The sequence below is a fragment of the Oncorhynchus mykiss genome, chromosome 18 (assembly GCF_013265735.2).
Source record: "Oncorhynchus mykiss isolate Arlee chromosome 18, USDA_OmykA_1.1, whole genome shotgun sequence".
Classification (NCBI taxonomy): domain Eukaryota; kingdom Metazoa; phylum Chordata; class Actinopteri; order Salmoniformes; family Salmonidae; genus Oncorhynchus; species Oncorhynchus mykiss.
The window spans coordinates 25,157,346-25,171,107 of NC_048582.1; positions in this window are offsets into that span (position 1 = coordinate 25,157,346).

Below are 13,762 nucleotides of genomic sequence, written 5' to 3' on the forward strand. Positions count from 1 at the left end.
CTTCTAACAAACCAAAACCTGCAAAAGAAACACAGCGGAACCTGGAAACACCATCAAACACAAAAACGAGTGAGTAATGTTCAGTCTGAACCTACTTCGGAAGCCAAAAAAATGTAAAGACTATAATAGGGTTGCAAAGGGTCGAAAACTTTCCAGTAAATTCCGGAAAGTTAAGCCCGAGAATTTTGGGAATCTTTCTTAAATTGGTAAGTTTTGAGTACCATACTGGGTGGGGTGAATATATTTTAAATGACATACATTATTTTTTTGTTAACAAGTAAATAGTAGCCTACAGCAAACTATGTTTAAATCATTTCTAACTTGTTAACAATTTTTGCTAGTTAGTTTTTGCTACCATGTCGGTTTTAGCTTGCTTGAGCCTGCTAACTGAGGAGTGTTAATTCACCTGTTTCCGTACGTTTCATTTTAAAACACGTATCTTACAAAGGAGTTGTTTAATCTAACTGCTAAACAATTTATTTGTACATGGAATTGTATTTTTTTTTTTTTTTACTCATTTTTTTCTCACCTTTACAGGAAAATGCCACGGCACTATCTGATGTGTGGAGACATTTCACTGCAGCTAATGTAGAAGGAAAAGCTGTGTACATTTGCAAATACTATGGCAAATCATATGTGAAGAATGCAACAAAGATGCAGAATCATCTGGCTAAGTGCATAAAGTTCCCTCAGCGCTCACAACAAGCAACCTCTGACAAAAGTCCCTCTACTTCTATTTGAGGTGAAAATGATGAATCAGACACCTTATCGATAGCAACAGCTCATTGTCCTCCTGGAATCAGAAGTTTTTTTGACTCAATGGAGGAACGTAGTCAGAGAAATGCTGATGAATGTCTTGTTTGAGCTGTGTATGCAACTGGTTCACCTCTGATGCTCACAGGCAAAGTGTATTGGAAGAGATTTCTGAATGGTCTTCGCCCAGCATACACCCCTCCAACCAGACATGCTTTATCTACTCATTTGCTGGATGCAGAGTTCAACAGAGTTCAAGTTAAGGTCAAGCAAAGCATAGCGAAAGCAGACTAAATTGCAATCATCTCTGATGGGTGGTCGAATGTTCGTGGGCAAGGAATAAAGTGGAAGAGTCCTACCCTCACATCACACCCATTGTCTGTGTTGCTCATGCATTGAATCTGCTCCTCAAGAACATCATGGCACTGAAAACAATGGATACACTCTACAAGAGAGCCAAGGAAATGGTTAGGTATGTGAAGGGTCATCAAGTTATAGCCGCAATCTGCCTCACCAAGCAAAGTGAGAAGAATAAGAGCACCACATTGAAGCTGCCCAGCAACACCCAATGGGGTGGTGGTGTCATCATGTTTGACAGTCTCCTACAGGGGAAGGAGTCTCTCCAAGAGATGGTCATATCACAGTCTGCTGATATGGACAGCCCCATCAAGAGGATCCTCCTGGATGATGTATTTTGGAAGAGAGATTGAGGGAAACAATGCCATCCTGTCTGACGTTCATCCTGACTCTGCTTGCAGATGTAAGAGAAGAAATCCATACTGCCCTGCCAACTTCACTGTTGCTCCAAGCAGAGGAAACTGCAGTTCTGAAATACATCAAAACGTGTCAAGATTTCTGCCTGAAGCCCATACAAATTTGAGGCTTTTTGAGCCTGACAATGAGCCATCCTCAACAAGGTTGGAAAGTGACAGTGAAGATGAGGCCTCAGAGTCTGATGTTCAAGAGGTGGACATTGAGGAGGTCCAGGGAGAAGACATGGAAGCCTGAGAGGAAGACAACCAAAGCTTTAGTTTCTAGACTATCTTTTTTCAGATGTATGTTGAAAACATTTTAGGGAGATGTGATGGATCATTGAGGATCATTCAATATTCCCTTTCTTTTGTCGTTCAGTGAAATCATCCCATGTGAAGAGTTGCCAAGAGCTGCCAAAGGAGGGTCAATCTGTTATTGAATCACATACTTTTCCTACCCTGCATTGTGAATGTTTACATGATGTGTTCAATAAAGACATGAAAATGTATAATTGTTTGTGTGTTATTAGATTAGATCAAATTTTATGACCAATTTATGTAGAAATCCAGGTAATTCCAAAGGGTTCACATACTTTTTCTTGCCACTGTATATTTCCGTTAATTCCCATATATTCCCGTTAATTCCCACAGAAAGTTCCACCTCTGAATATTCCCCAAATTGTGCAAACCTAGACTATAATCTCTAGGTAATTTTGTTATATCAATCTTATTAAATAAGGCTACTAAACTACCAAGCTGTTAGGACAAAAACTGACCTGGCTGCAACTTCAATTAGCACTGAAGTGTGAAGTGAGAGGTGTGAAAACTCTTGAGCCCAAAAATGGCAGGAGAGTTTCACACCCCCTCCCCCAAATGCAGGGGCCTTTGAAGCCCCCATGGCTTATCCCTGTGCAGAGGTCATTACAATACAGTACCCCATGGATATAAAAAAAAACACTGCGAAAAAAAGCTCATCAAGAATAAATCCAGAGACACTATTTGCTGACTGCTTCAAAGAGGGGAACGTAAGCAACGTAATTTTCCACACAGACCATCCCCTGGCATGGCACAGTGCTATAAGAGCACACTACCCCTATGTCAAGAGAGAGGGTATTGGCCCAGGGTGGAAACTCTGCATACTAGACATTGAGGAAATTGAAAAAACCTCTGTCAATGTGTACAAGTCTGGGACAGTAATTGTGCAGGGCATCCTCATGCAATTCCAGCAGGATTTTTACGAGATCAAAGAGAGAGCACAGCAGGAAAATCCCTCTCTCTGTGACGACTCCCTCATCTCCCCCCCCCCCCCCCAGTACTGAACACACCCATGTCCCACAACTGCACTGCTCCTCCATCATTGAGAGGGGTACATTCACAGAGCTGGACAGAGACATGGTGGAGCTCAGTCCACACAACTCAGACAGAACAAACCCACAAAACAGACCCCACAACACCCCCTCAACAAGACCCGGAGGGCAGAAGGTGGAGATGGACGGCTGTCTGAGAGAGCTGGCAGTTCTATGGACTGAGGTGAGAGAACTTAGAGGCACAACATGGCACTGAAGGAGGTGAGAAAGTTGAGGTGTGACAGAGAGTAGGACACTCCCCCCAAAAAGCCAGCAGAATACCCCACCTCAGATCTGGACCAGACAACATAGGACCCACCACCCCAACTGACCCAACACCCTCCTAACAGCCCCCCTGTCAGCTCCCCTGATCAATCAATCAATCAATCAATCAAATGTATTTATAAAGCCCTTCTTACATCAGCTGATGTCACAAAGTGCTGTACAGAAACCCAGCCTAAAACCCCAAACAGCAAGCAATGCAGGTGTAGAAGCACGGTGGCTAGGAAAAACTCCCTAGAAAGGCCAAAACATAGGAAGAAACCTAGAGAGGAACCAGGCTATGAGGGGTGGCCAGTCCTCTTCAGTCTGTGCCGGGTAGAGAATATAACAGAACATGACCAAGATGTTCAAATGTTCATAGATGACCAGTAGGGTCAGATAATAATAATCAGAGTGGTTGAAGAGGGTGCAAAAGGTCAACACCTCAGGATTAAATGTCCGTTGGCTTTTCATAGCCAATCATTCAGAGTATCTCTACCGCACCTGCTGTCTCTAGAGAGTTGATAACAGCAGGTCTGGGACAAGGTAGCACGTCCGCTGAACAGGTCAGGGTTCCATAGCCGCAGGCAGAACAGTTGAAACTGGAGCAGCAGCACGACCAGGTGGACTGGGGACAGCAAGGAGTCATCAGGCCAGGTAGGCTTGAGGCATGGCCCTAGGGCTTAGGTCCTCTGAGAGAAAGAGAGAAAGAGAGAATTAGAGAGAGCATACTTAAATTCACACAGGACACCGGATAAGACAGGAGAAGTACTCCAGACAGAACAGACTGACCCTAGCCCCCCGACTCATAAACTATTGCAGCATAAATACTGGAGGCTGAGACAGGAGGGTTCGGGAGACACTGTGGCCCCGTTTGACGAAACACCGGACAGGGCCAAACAGGCAGGACATAACCCGACCCACTTTGCCAAAGCACAGCCCCCACACCACTAGAGGGATATCTTCAACCACCAACTTACTATCCTGAGACAAGACCAAGTATAGCCCATGAAGATCTCCCCCACAGCACGAACCCAAGATGGGGGGGGAAACCCGGACAGGGAGATCAGGTCAGTGACTCAACCCACTGAGGTGACGCACCCCTCCTAGGGATGGCATGGAAGAGCACCAGTAAGCCAGTGACTCAGCCCTGTAATAGGGTTTGAGGCAGAGAATCCCAGTAGAGAGAGAAGAACCGGCCTTTCCGTTCACCTTCACACTTCTGGGCCAGACTACACTCAATCATAGGACCTACTGAAGAGATGAGTCTTCAATAAAGACTTAAAGGTTGAGACCGAGTCTGCTTCTCTCACATGGATAGACAGACAATTCCATTAAAATGGAGCTCTATAGGAGAAAGCCCTGCCTCCAGCTGTTTGCTTAGAAATTCACTAGACACTATGGAACACAAAGCTTTTACTATCTCATCCTGGAATATACAAAGTCTGAGGTCCTTTGCCTTTGGCCTAAAGAGCAGGAACCTAGACTTCATAAAAAAAAATGGAAATACAGAAATTGTCATCATACAAGAAACATAGAAAGGAGACGGTAGGGCTGGGCCATATGGCCTAAAAGTAATATCTCTATTTTATCCAGAGCTTTGGACGATTCATGATATATATCTCGTTGTTTTTCTCTAAACAAATGAAAACAGGCCATAATTCTTAATTGAATTTTCTTTATTAAAATAAAAAATATATACAAGGCCTCAAGGCTTATTTGTGCAAAACAAATGAACAACACTGCTTGCCAGGGTGTCATCATTGTATCCAAATCAAATAAAAAATGGAGAATGAAAAAATGTATTCATAAGAAGAATTTGCACAATAATAAATCAAATTATAAAATTCTGTCAAAAAAATATCTTCCTTTACTTTGTTCTTCACAAGTTTCTAGCGAGGAACACAAGCCTGTCTACTGACTCGGGCTTGAGGCATGCCCTGTGACATGTCACAATGTTCCCACCTGTGCTAAAGACCATCTCCGAAGGGGCACTTGTAGCAGGAATGCACAAGTACTTTTAGCAAGCTTACTCAGTCTTGGGAAGTTGGCCTCATAGAGCCTCTACCACTCAAGTGGGTCTTTGTCTGGGTCTGTGTCAGGGGACATCATCAAGTAACTTGACAACTCAGTTTTGATGTAGTCCTCCTCTGACTGTGGGCTAGACAGCGCTGTCGTCTTGAAGAAGCTTGCAAGTGTTTTCTTGCCCTTCTTAGACACAGGTTCACTTTCTTCTTCTTGGCGAACAGTTGTGACCAGGGTGACATGTGCTTCCCTCAGCTAGCAGAGACTTCAGCTCCAAAACAGCTCTTTGTTTGATGCTCTCACTCTTGTCATCTGCTTTATATGTTGTCCTGAACCGAGGAGCCACCAGCCAGGCCATATCAAGGAGTTAAACTGTGGCAGGATCTTCATACTTGTCATTGAGATGCTGTTGTGTAGCACTCCTGATTTTCTTTGTGAGCGTGCCCTCACCTGCTGTTGAACAGGTTTAGCACAGGATTGAGGTAGGAGACGCTAGCGTAGTTCTCCCCAGACAGCGTGTCAGTGAATTCCTGTAGTGGGCCTATGGCTTTGTTCACTGACTCCAACTCGTCGATATCCTGATAGTTGGGCACCAGGTGCCTGCTTTTCTTCTCTGAGCCCAGGGCCCAGGCTATGGCCTTTTCTTGTTCCAGGATTCGTTCTATCATCTTCTGTCTTGACCCCCACCTGGTTGGGGACTCTGTGATGAGCTGTTGAGGGGGCAGACTGAGCTCAGCCTGTGCTACAGACAAGTTTCTCCTCTTCTTCCGGCTGAAGGAAAAGGTGCTGGCCACATCGGGGACGTAAGACATCTGGAGGCAGACATTTTGCAAGGTGCTGGCCATGGTCTTTCACACCATTCTCTGAAAAGAATGAAGAAAGAAAGGATTCTAAGAATGGCAGCATTTTCAATAACGTGACAAGTACAGCATTCAGTTGACCTGTCAAACCAACACGACCCCATCCCTCCCTCCCTCCCACCAACACGTCTATTCTATTGTTTAGGAGCGTTTGACCACTAGCTGTTTGAATATGTAATTTATATAATAATTTTGATTGAAAATGTATTAATTTAGTTAATTATTGGTTATTTGCTATTGGATTGGCAGAATGACACAACTACTAACACATTAGCCTACAGCTGGCCTGAACATACATTTTTTGAATGCACTTTAATTATCCAATGTCACACTTACTGGTGATGAGGTGAAGCCTGTGCCTAAGCACTGCAGGCCGGTCCAGTTGTTCAAGCACAATGCTTTAATTATGTTGCTCCAGCTGTCAGTAGTCATGCACACCTGTCAGTCTTCACTCATCTTCCACGATGCCAGAGAGTCTTTGAGACCCGGGGCTATTACTTCACCCGTATGATCATCGGGGACGTAAGACATCTGGAGGCAGACATTTTTCAATTTCCAGTCTTCATTTATGTAGTGGACTGACAATCTTAGGTATGGCTTTAACGTTCTGCTCGACCATAGATCGACTGTGGTGGAAAAATAAGAAACATTAGCCAGTTTCTCTGTGACTCTTCGCGGGTAGCAGTGTATAATCGCTGCAGGGCTTCTTCCGTGAAATATTTGCGGCTTGGCAGCTATTTGTGGTCATCTGTACCTAGCAGCTTTTTAAAGCCTGGCTTTTCTACTGTAAAGATTGGGACCATATCTTTCGCTATGTAATAGGTCACTGCGTCCGTTATCTCCTTCCACCTCAAACTTTTCTTGTCATAAGGGATTACGTTCGAAAAGGATGCAGCTATGGTAGTTTGTCTTTTAGCAGACGTTTTGGGAATCGGGCGACTGGAATCGGCATGGCGTAGTCTCACGCAGTCCTTCCATTCCACCGCGTGTTTCAGTTGCAGGTGATGGAAGAGGTTGGTTGTGCCGCTGCGTTTCGTAGCAATTGTCTTTTCGTATGCTGAACATCAGACCTCTTAAACCCGAACCACTTCCATATTACTGGAAAAACATTGCTGCCCTTTTTGGGAATGATTTCAGGAGTTGGCTTCCTCACTTTCCATTTTGGTTGGACTCTTACCGCCGCTAGACTTCTCCGTCGTGGTCACAATTTGTGAAACGCTGTCTAGGGTTGTGATTGGTGGATAACCTCTGTGCACGTGTTGTCAAGCAATTGGGACATGATTAGACATTGGGTTGACAGTAAGACAGTAAGATGCTGCATTTGTAAAATTTTACAACATTATAACAGAACCTCTATTCATGCAATACAGGCACTTTCCATATTGAGCTAAAACATAAACTCGAATATATTGAAAAAACTTGATATGTCGCCCAGCCCTAGGAGACAAACCTACTGGTTGCCCTCTACTGTAGATTACAGAGAGCTGGAAGTTCCATCCACCAAACTACCAGATGTGAAACAGGGAAGAGACTCAGGGGGTATGCTAATTTGGTATAGAGCAGACCTAACCCACTCTATTAAATTAGGAAAAAATTTCATCTGGCTAGAAATGAATAAGGAAATTATCTCAACAGAGACAAATATCCTCATGTGTGCTACCTATATCCCCCCAATAGAATCCCCATACTTTAACGATGGCAGCTTCTCCATCCTAGAGGGGGGGATCAAGAATTTCCAGGCCCAGGGACATGTACTAGTCTGTGGCGACCTAAATGCCAGAACTGGACAAGAACCTGACACCCTCAGCACAAAGGGGGATGAACACCTACCTGGAGGTGAGAGCATTCGCTCCCCATATTCCTACCTAGACACAAATACAACAACATAACCAACAAAAATGTGTTACAACTCCTGCAGCTCTATCGGACACTGGGTACGGACACTGGGTATGTACATACGGGCGACTCTGACAGCTCAGGACAGACGGGCGACTCTGGCAGCTCAGGACAGACGGGCGACTCTGGCAGCTCAGGACAGACGGGAGACTCTGGCAGCTCAGGACAGACGGGAGACTCTGGCAGCTCAGGACAGACGGGAGACTCTGGCAGCTCAGGACAGACGGGAGACTCTGGCAGCTCAGGACAGACGGGAGACTCTGGCAGCTCAGGACAGACGGGAGACTCTGGCAGCTCAGGACAGACGGGAGACTCTGGCAGCTCAGGACAGACGGGAGACTCTGGCAGCTCAGGACAGACGGGAGACTCAGGCAGCTCAGGACAGACGGGAGACTCAGGCAGCTCAGGACAGACGGGAGACTCTGGCAGCTCAGGGCAGACTGGAGACTCAGGTAGCTCAGGGCAGACGGGAGACTCAGGTAGTTCAGGGCAGACGGGAGACTCTGGCAGCTCAGGACAGACGGGAGACTCTGGCACCTCAGGATAGACGGGAGACTCAGGTAGCTCAGGGCAGACGGGAGACTCTGGCACCTCAGGACAGACGGGAGACTCTGGCACCTCAGGGCAGACGGGAGACTCTGGCAGCTCAGGGCAGACGGGAGACTCAGGTAGCTCAGGGCAGACGGGAGACTCAGGTAGCTCAGGGCAGACGGGAGACTCTGGCACCTCAGGGCAGACGGGAGACTCTGGCAGCTCAGGGCAGACGGGAGACTCTGGCAGCTCAGGGCAGACGGGAGACTCTGGTAGCTCAGGGCAGACGGGAGACTCAGGTAGCTCAGGGCAGACGGGAGACTCTGGCACCTCAGGACAGACGGGAGACTCTGGCACCTCAGGGCAGACGGGAGACTCTGGCAGCTCAGGGCAGACGGGAGACTCAGGTAGCTCAGGGCAGACGGGAGACTCAGGTAGCTCAGGGCAGACGGGAGACTCAGGCAGCTCAGGACAGACGGGAGACTCTGGCAGCTCAGGACAGACGGGAGATTCTGGCAGCTCAGGACAGACGGAAGACTCTGGCAGCTCAGGACAGACGGGAGCACCTGTAGGGAGGAGACGGAGAGACCGGAGGGTGGTGGCACCGGATTAACCGGACCGTGAAGGCGCACTGGAGGTCTCGAGCACCGAGCCTGCCCAACCTTACCTGGTTGAATGCTCCCCGTAGCCAGGCCAGTGCGGCGAGGTGGAATAGCCCGCACTGGGCTGTGCTGGCGAACCGGGGACACCATGCGTAGGGCTGGTGCCATGTACCCCGGCCTGAGGAGACGCACTGGAGACCAGATGCGCTGAGCCGGCTTCATGGCACCTGGCTCGATGCCCACTCTAGCCCGGCCGATACGAGGCGCTGCTATGTACCACACCGGGCTATGCCTGTGCACCGGGGACACCGTGCGCCTCACGGCATAACACAGTGCCTACCCGGTCCCTCTCTCTCCACGGTAAGCACGGGGAGTTGGCGCAGGTCTCCTACCTGACTTCGCCACACTCCCCATGTCCCCCCCCCCCCCCCCCCCCAATACATTTTTGGGGCTGCCTCTCGGGCTTCCAACCGCGCTGCCGTGCTGCCTCCTCATACCATCGCCTCTCGGCTTTCGCTGCCTCCAGCTCTGCCTTGGGGCGGCGATATTCTCCAGCCTGTGCCCATGGTCCCTTACCGTCCAGAATCTCCTCCCATGTCCAGGAGTCCTGAGGTCGCTGCTGCTGCCCGTTACCACGCTGCTTGGTCCTTTGGTGGTGGATGCTTCTGTAACGTTCGTCGTTGGGAGAAAGCGAGGAGGACCAAGGTGCAGCGTGGTAAGCGTTCATCTTATTTAATAAGATAATTGAACACTAAAGCAAAACAATAAAACAACAAACGAACAGTCCTGTATGGTGCTGAAAAAACACTGAACAGAAAATAAGCACCCACAACTCAAAAGTGAAACCAGGCTACATAAGTACGGTTCTCAATCAGAGACAACGATTGACAGCTGCCTCTGATTGAGAACCATACCAGACCAAACACAGAAATCACAAATCATAGAAAAAAAAACATAGACAACCCACCCAACTCACGCCCTGACCATACTTAAAACAAAATACATAACAAAAGAACTAAGGTCAGAACGTGACATTCTCCAATATTTTTGGATCTATAATAAGGTACATGATCAAATACAAATACAAATATTATAATCAACTATTAAACACTACCAGAACCCTGTCAATTACATTGAATGAACTACAGGACAAAATACAACCCAAAAAGGCCTGTGGGGTTGATGGTATCCTAAATTAAATTATGAAATATACAGACCACAAAATCCAATTGGCTATACTTAAACTCTAACATCATCCTCAGCTCTGTCATATTCCCCAATATTTGGAACCAAGGACTGATCACCCCAATCCACAAAAGTGGAGACAAATTTGACCCCAATAACTACCGTGGGATATGTGTCAACAGCAACCTTGGGAAAATCCTCTGCATTATCATTAACAGCAGACTCGTACATTTCCTCAGTGAGAACAATGTACTGAGCAAATGTCAAATTGGCTTTTTACCAAATTACCGTACAACAAACCACATACTCACCCTGCACACCATAATTGACAAACAAACAAACCAAAACAAAGGCAAAGTCTTCTCATGCTATGTTGTATTCAAATAAGGTTTTGACTCAATTTGGCATGAGGGCCTGCTATAGAAATTGATGGAAAACGATGTTGGGAGAAAAACATAGGAAAATATAAAATCCATGTACACAAACAACAAAAAAGTGTGTGGTTAAAATTGATAAAAAAACGCACACATTTCTTTCCACAGGGCCGGGGGATGAGACAGGGATGCAGCTTAAGCCCCACCCTCTTCAACATATATATCAACTAATTGGCGAGGGCACTAGAACAGTCTGCAGCACCCGGCCTCACCCTACTAGAATCTGAAGTCAAATGTCTACTGTTTGCTGATGATCTGATGCTTCTGTCCCCAACCAAGGAGGGCCTACAGAAGCACCTAAATCTTCTGCACAGATTCTGTCAGACCTGGGCCTTGATAGTAAATCTCAGTAAGACAAAGAAAAATGGTGTTCCAAAAAAGGTCCTGTTGCAAGGACCACGAATATAAATTCCATCTAGACAGTTGCCATAGAGCACACAAAAACTATACATACCTCGGCCTAAACATCAGCACCACAGGTAACTTCCACAAAGCTGTGAACGATCTGAGAGACAACCCAAGAAGGGCCTTGTATGCCATCAAAAGGAACATAAAATTTGACATACCAATTAGGATCTGTCTAAAAATACTTGAATCAGTTATAGAACCCATTGCCCTTTTTGGTTGTGAGGTCTAGGGTCCATTCACCAACCAAGAAATTCACAAAATGGGACAAACTCTGCATGCAGAATTCTGCAAAAATATCCTCTGTGTACAACGTAAAACACCAAATAATACATGCAGGGCAGAATTAGATCGATAGCTGCTAATTATCAAAATCCGAAAAGAGACGTTAAATTGTGCAACCACCTAAAAGGAAGGGATTCCCAAACCTTCCATAACAAAGCCATCACGACAGTGAAATTAACCTGGAGAAGAGCCCCCAAAGCAAGCTGGTCCTGGGGATCTGTTCCCAAACACAAACAGAACCCACAGAGCCCCATGACAGCAACACAATCAGACCCAACCAAATCATGAGAAAACAAAAAGATAATTACTTGACACATTGGAAATAATTGACCTGACCACTGTGACTGACCCAAAATTAAGGTAATATTTGACTATGTACAGACTCAGTGAGCATAGCCTTGCTATTGAGAAAGGCCACCGAAGGCAGACCAGGCTCTCAACAAAAGACAGCCTATGTGCACACTGCCCACAAAATGAGGTGGAAACTGAGCTGCACTTCCTAACCTCCTGCCAAATGTATGAAAGAATTCGAACACAAATCCAATTTTGATAAACTCCCATATCTATTGGGTGAAATACCACAGTGTGCACTCGCAGCAGCAAGATTTGTAACCTGTTGAAAAAAGAAAAGGGAAACCAGTTAACAAACACCATTGTAAATACCACGTATATTTATTTATTTTCCATTTTGTACTTTAACTGTTTCCACATCATTACAACACTGTATACATACTTTGACATTTGAAATGTCTGTGTACACAAACAAGTTATTTTGGAACTTTTGTGAGTGTAATGTTTACTGTTAATTTTTTATTGTTAATTTGAATTTTGTTTATTATCTATTTCACTTGCTTTGGCAATGTAAACATATGTTTCCTACACCAATAAAGCCCTTAAATTGAATTGAAATTGAATTGAGAGAGAGAGAGAGAGAGAGAGAGAGAGATGGGAGAGAAGCTAGACAGATCATTTGTATTCCAGAGGCAGCTTTTACCCAGATTATGTTGATGTTACAGAATCAAGTGGATGGTGATTGAGGAAGGTCTTTCCATGATCTGATTAAACACACAAAAAATGTGGAGCACATTGTGGAAAGATTAACTGAGTTGAGTGAGGAAATTACGTGTCACTTTTAATAGGTTTATTTACCTGCATTTCCCTATGCTTATCAATCAAATATTTTTATTAGATACTGTCACGATCGTTTGTGAAATTAACGGACCAAGGCGCAGCGTATGCAGAGTTCCACATGTTTATTCAGATGAAATGCACAAAAACAATAAACAGCAAACGAAACGTGCAGCAAATGGCGTGCTCACAGGCAACTAACCAAAAACAAGATCCCACAACAAACAGGTGAGAAAAGGCTGCCTAAATATTATCTCCAATCAGAGACAACAATAGACATCTGCCTCTGATTGGGAACCATACCAAGCAAACCTAGAAATAAAGAAACTAGAATGCTAATCACACCCCGACCTAACCGAAATAGAGAGTAAAGGATCTCTAAAGTCAGGGTGTGACAGACACAAGTGATTTTAGATAATGAATAGGGAAGACTAGTGTTAGAGGTTCCTAAATCTGAAAGACAAAATCAGCTAAATATTTACAAAATGTGGTCGTTTTGCTGTGTTGTTTTTGTAGAATCATAAATGTGACATCATTTTAAAGAGATTCCAAGTAATAGTCTGTATTCAGAACAACTCTAATCACAGGAGACAATCATCCTCAGTGTCATGTGTTCTAGAGTCATGGAAACAGAATACAGGCCCTTTGGAACAGGCTGTGAATGCTAAATTCCACAATGATGAAAGCTGGAGTGTACTAAAACCCTCTTTCTCCCTGTGGTCTCTTAGATGTTCACAACTACTGTTAGATGTAGTGTGTTTGTGTGTGTGTGTGTGTGTGTGTGTGTGAGCGCCTGCATGTGTATGTGATGACCATGCACATGGGGGTTGTGTGTGATTCATGTAGGCCTATGTGTGTGTGTGATGTATGCCTCAATCTGTCTTTGCTAATTCATGAAATCAAGCCAAAGGTCTCCAATTACATGATATTCAATCAACTCAATCTCAGGACAAGCAACATCCCTCAAACGTTTTCCCATGATGCAGTTGCCTGCCTCACCCACAGACAAAAGTCAACTCAAAAGACTGCCTGGGCGGTGATGTCATTCGCTCCTATGGCTAGAGCAGGAGATGTTTTGGGAGTGGTGTGTTCCGTGTTGAGGTGTGACCAGTGCGTGCACCTTTATAATTTAACAGTCTCTGAGCTTGCAGGATAACATATGGCCCATAGATTACTTTAGTACCACCGGAAAGTGTAGCACCTGTAAACGCAAAAACATCTTTAGTGTAAAATGTCATCCTTTTACCATACATAGGAAACAATGTCTGGGGAATAACTGCCAGGGCAGTTCAAACTGAA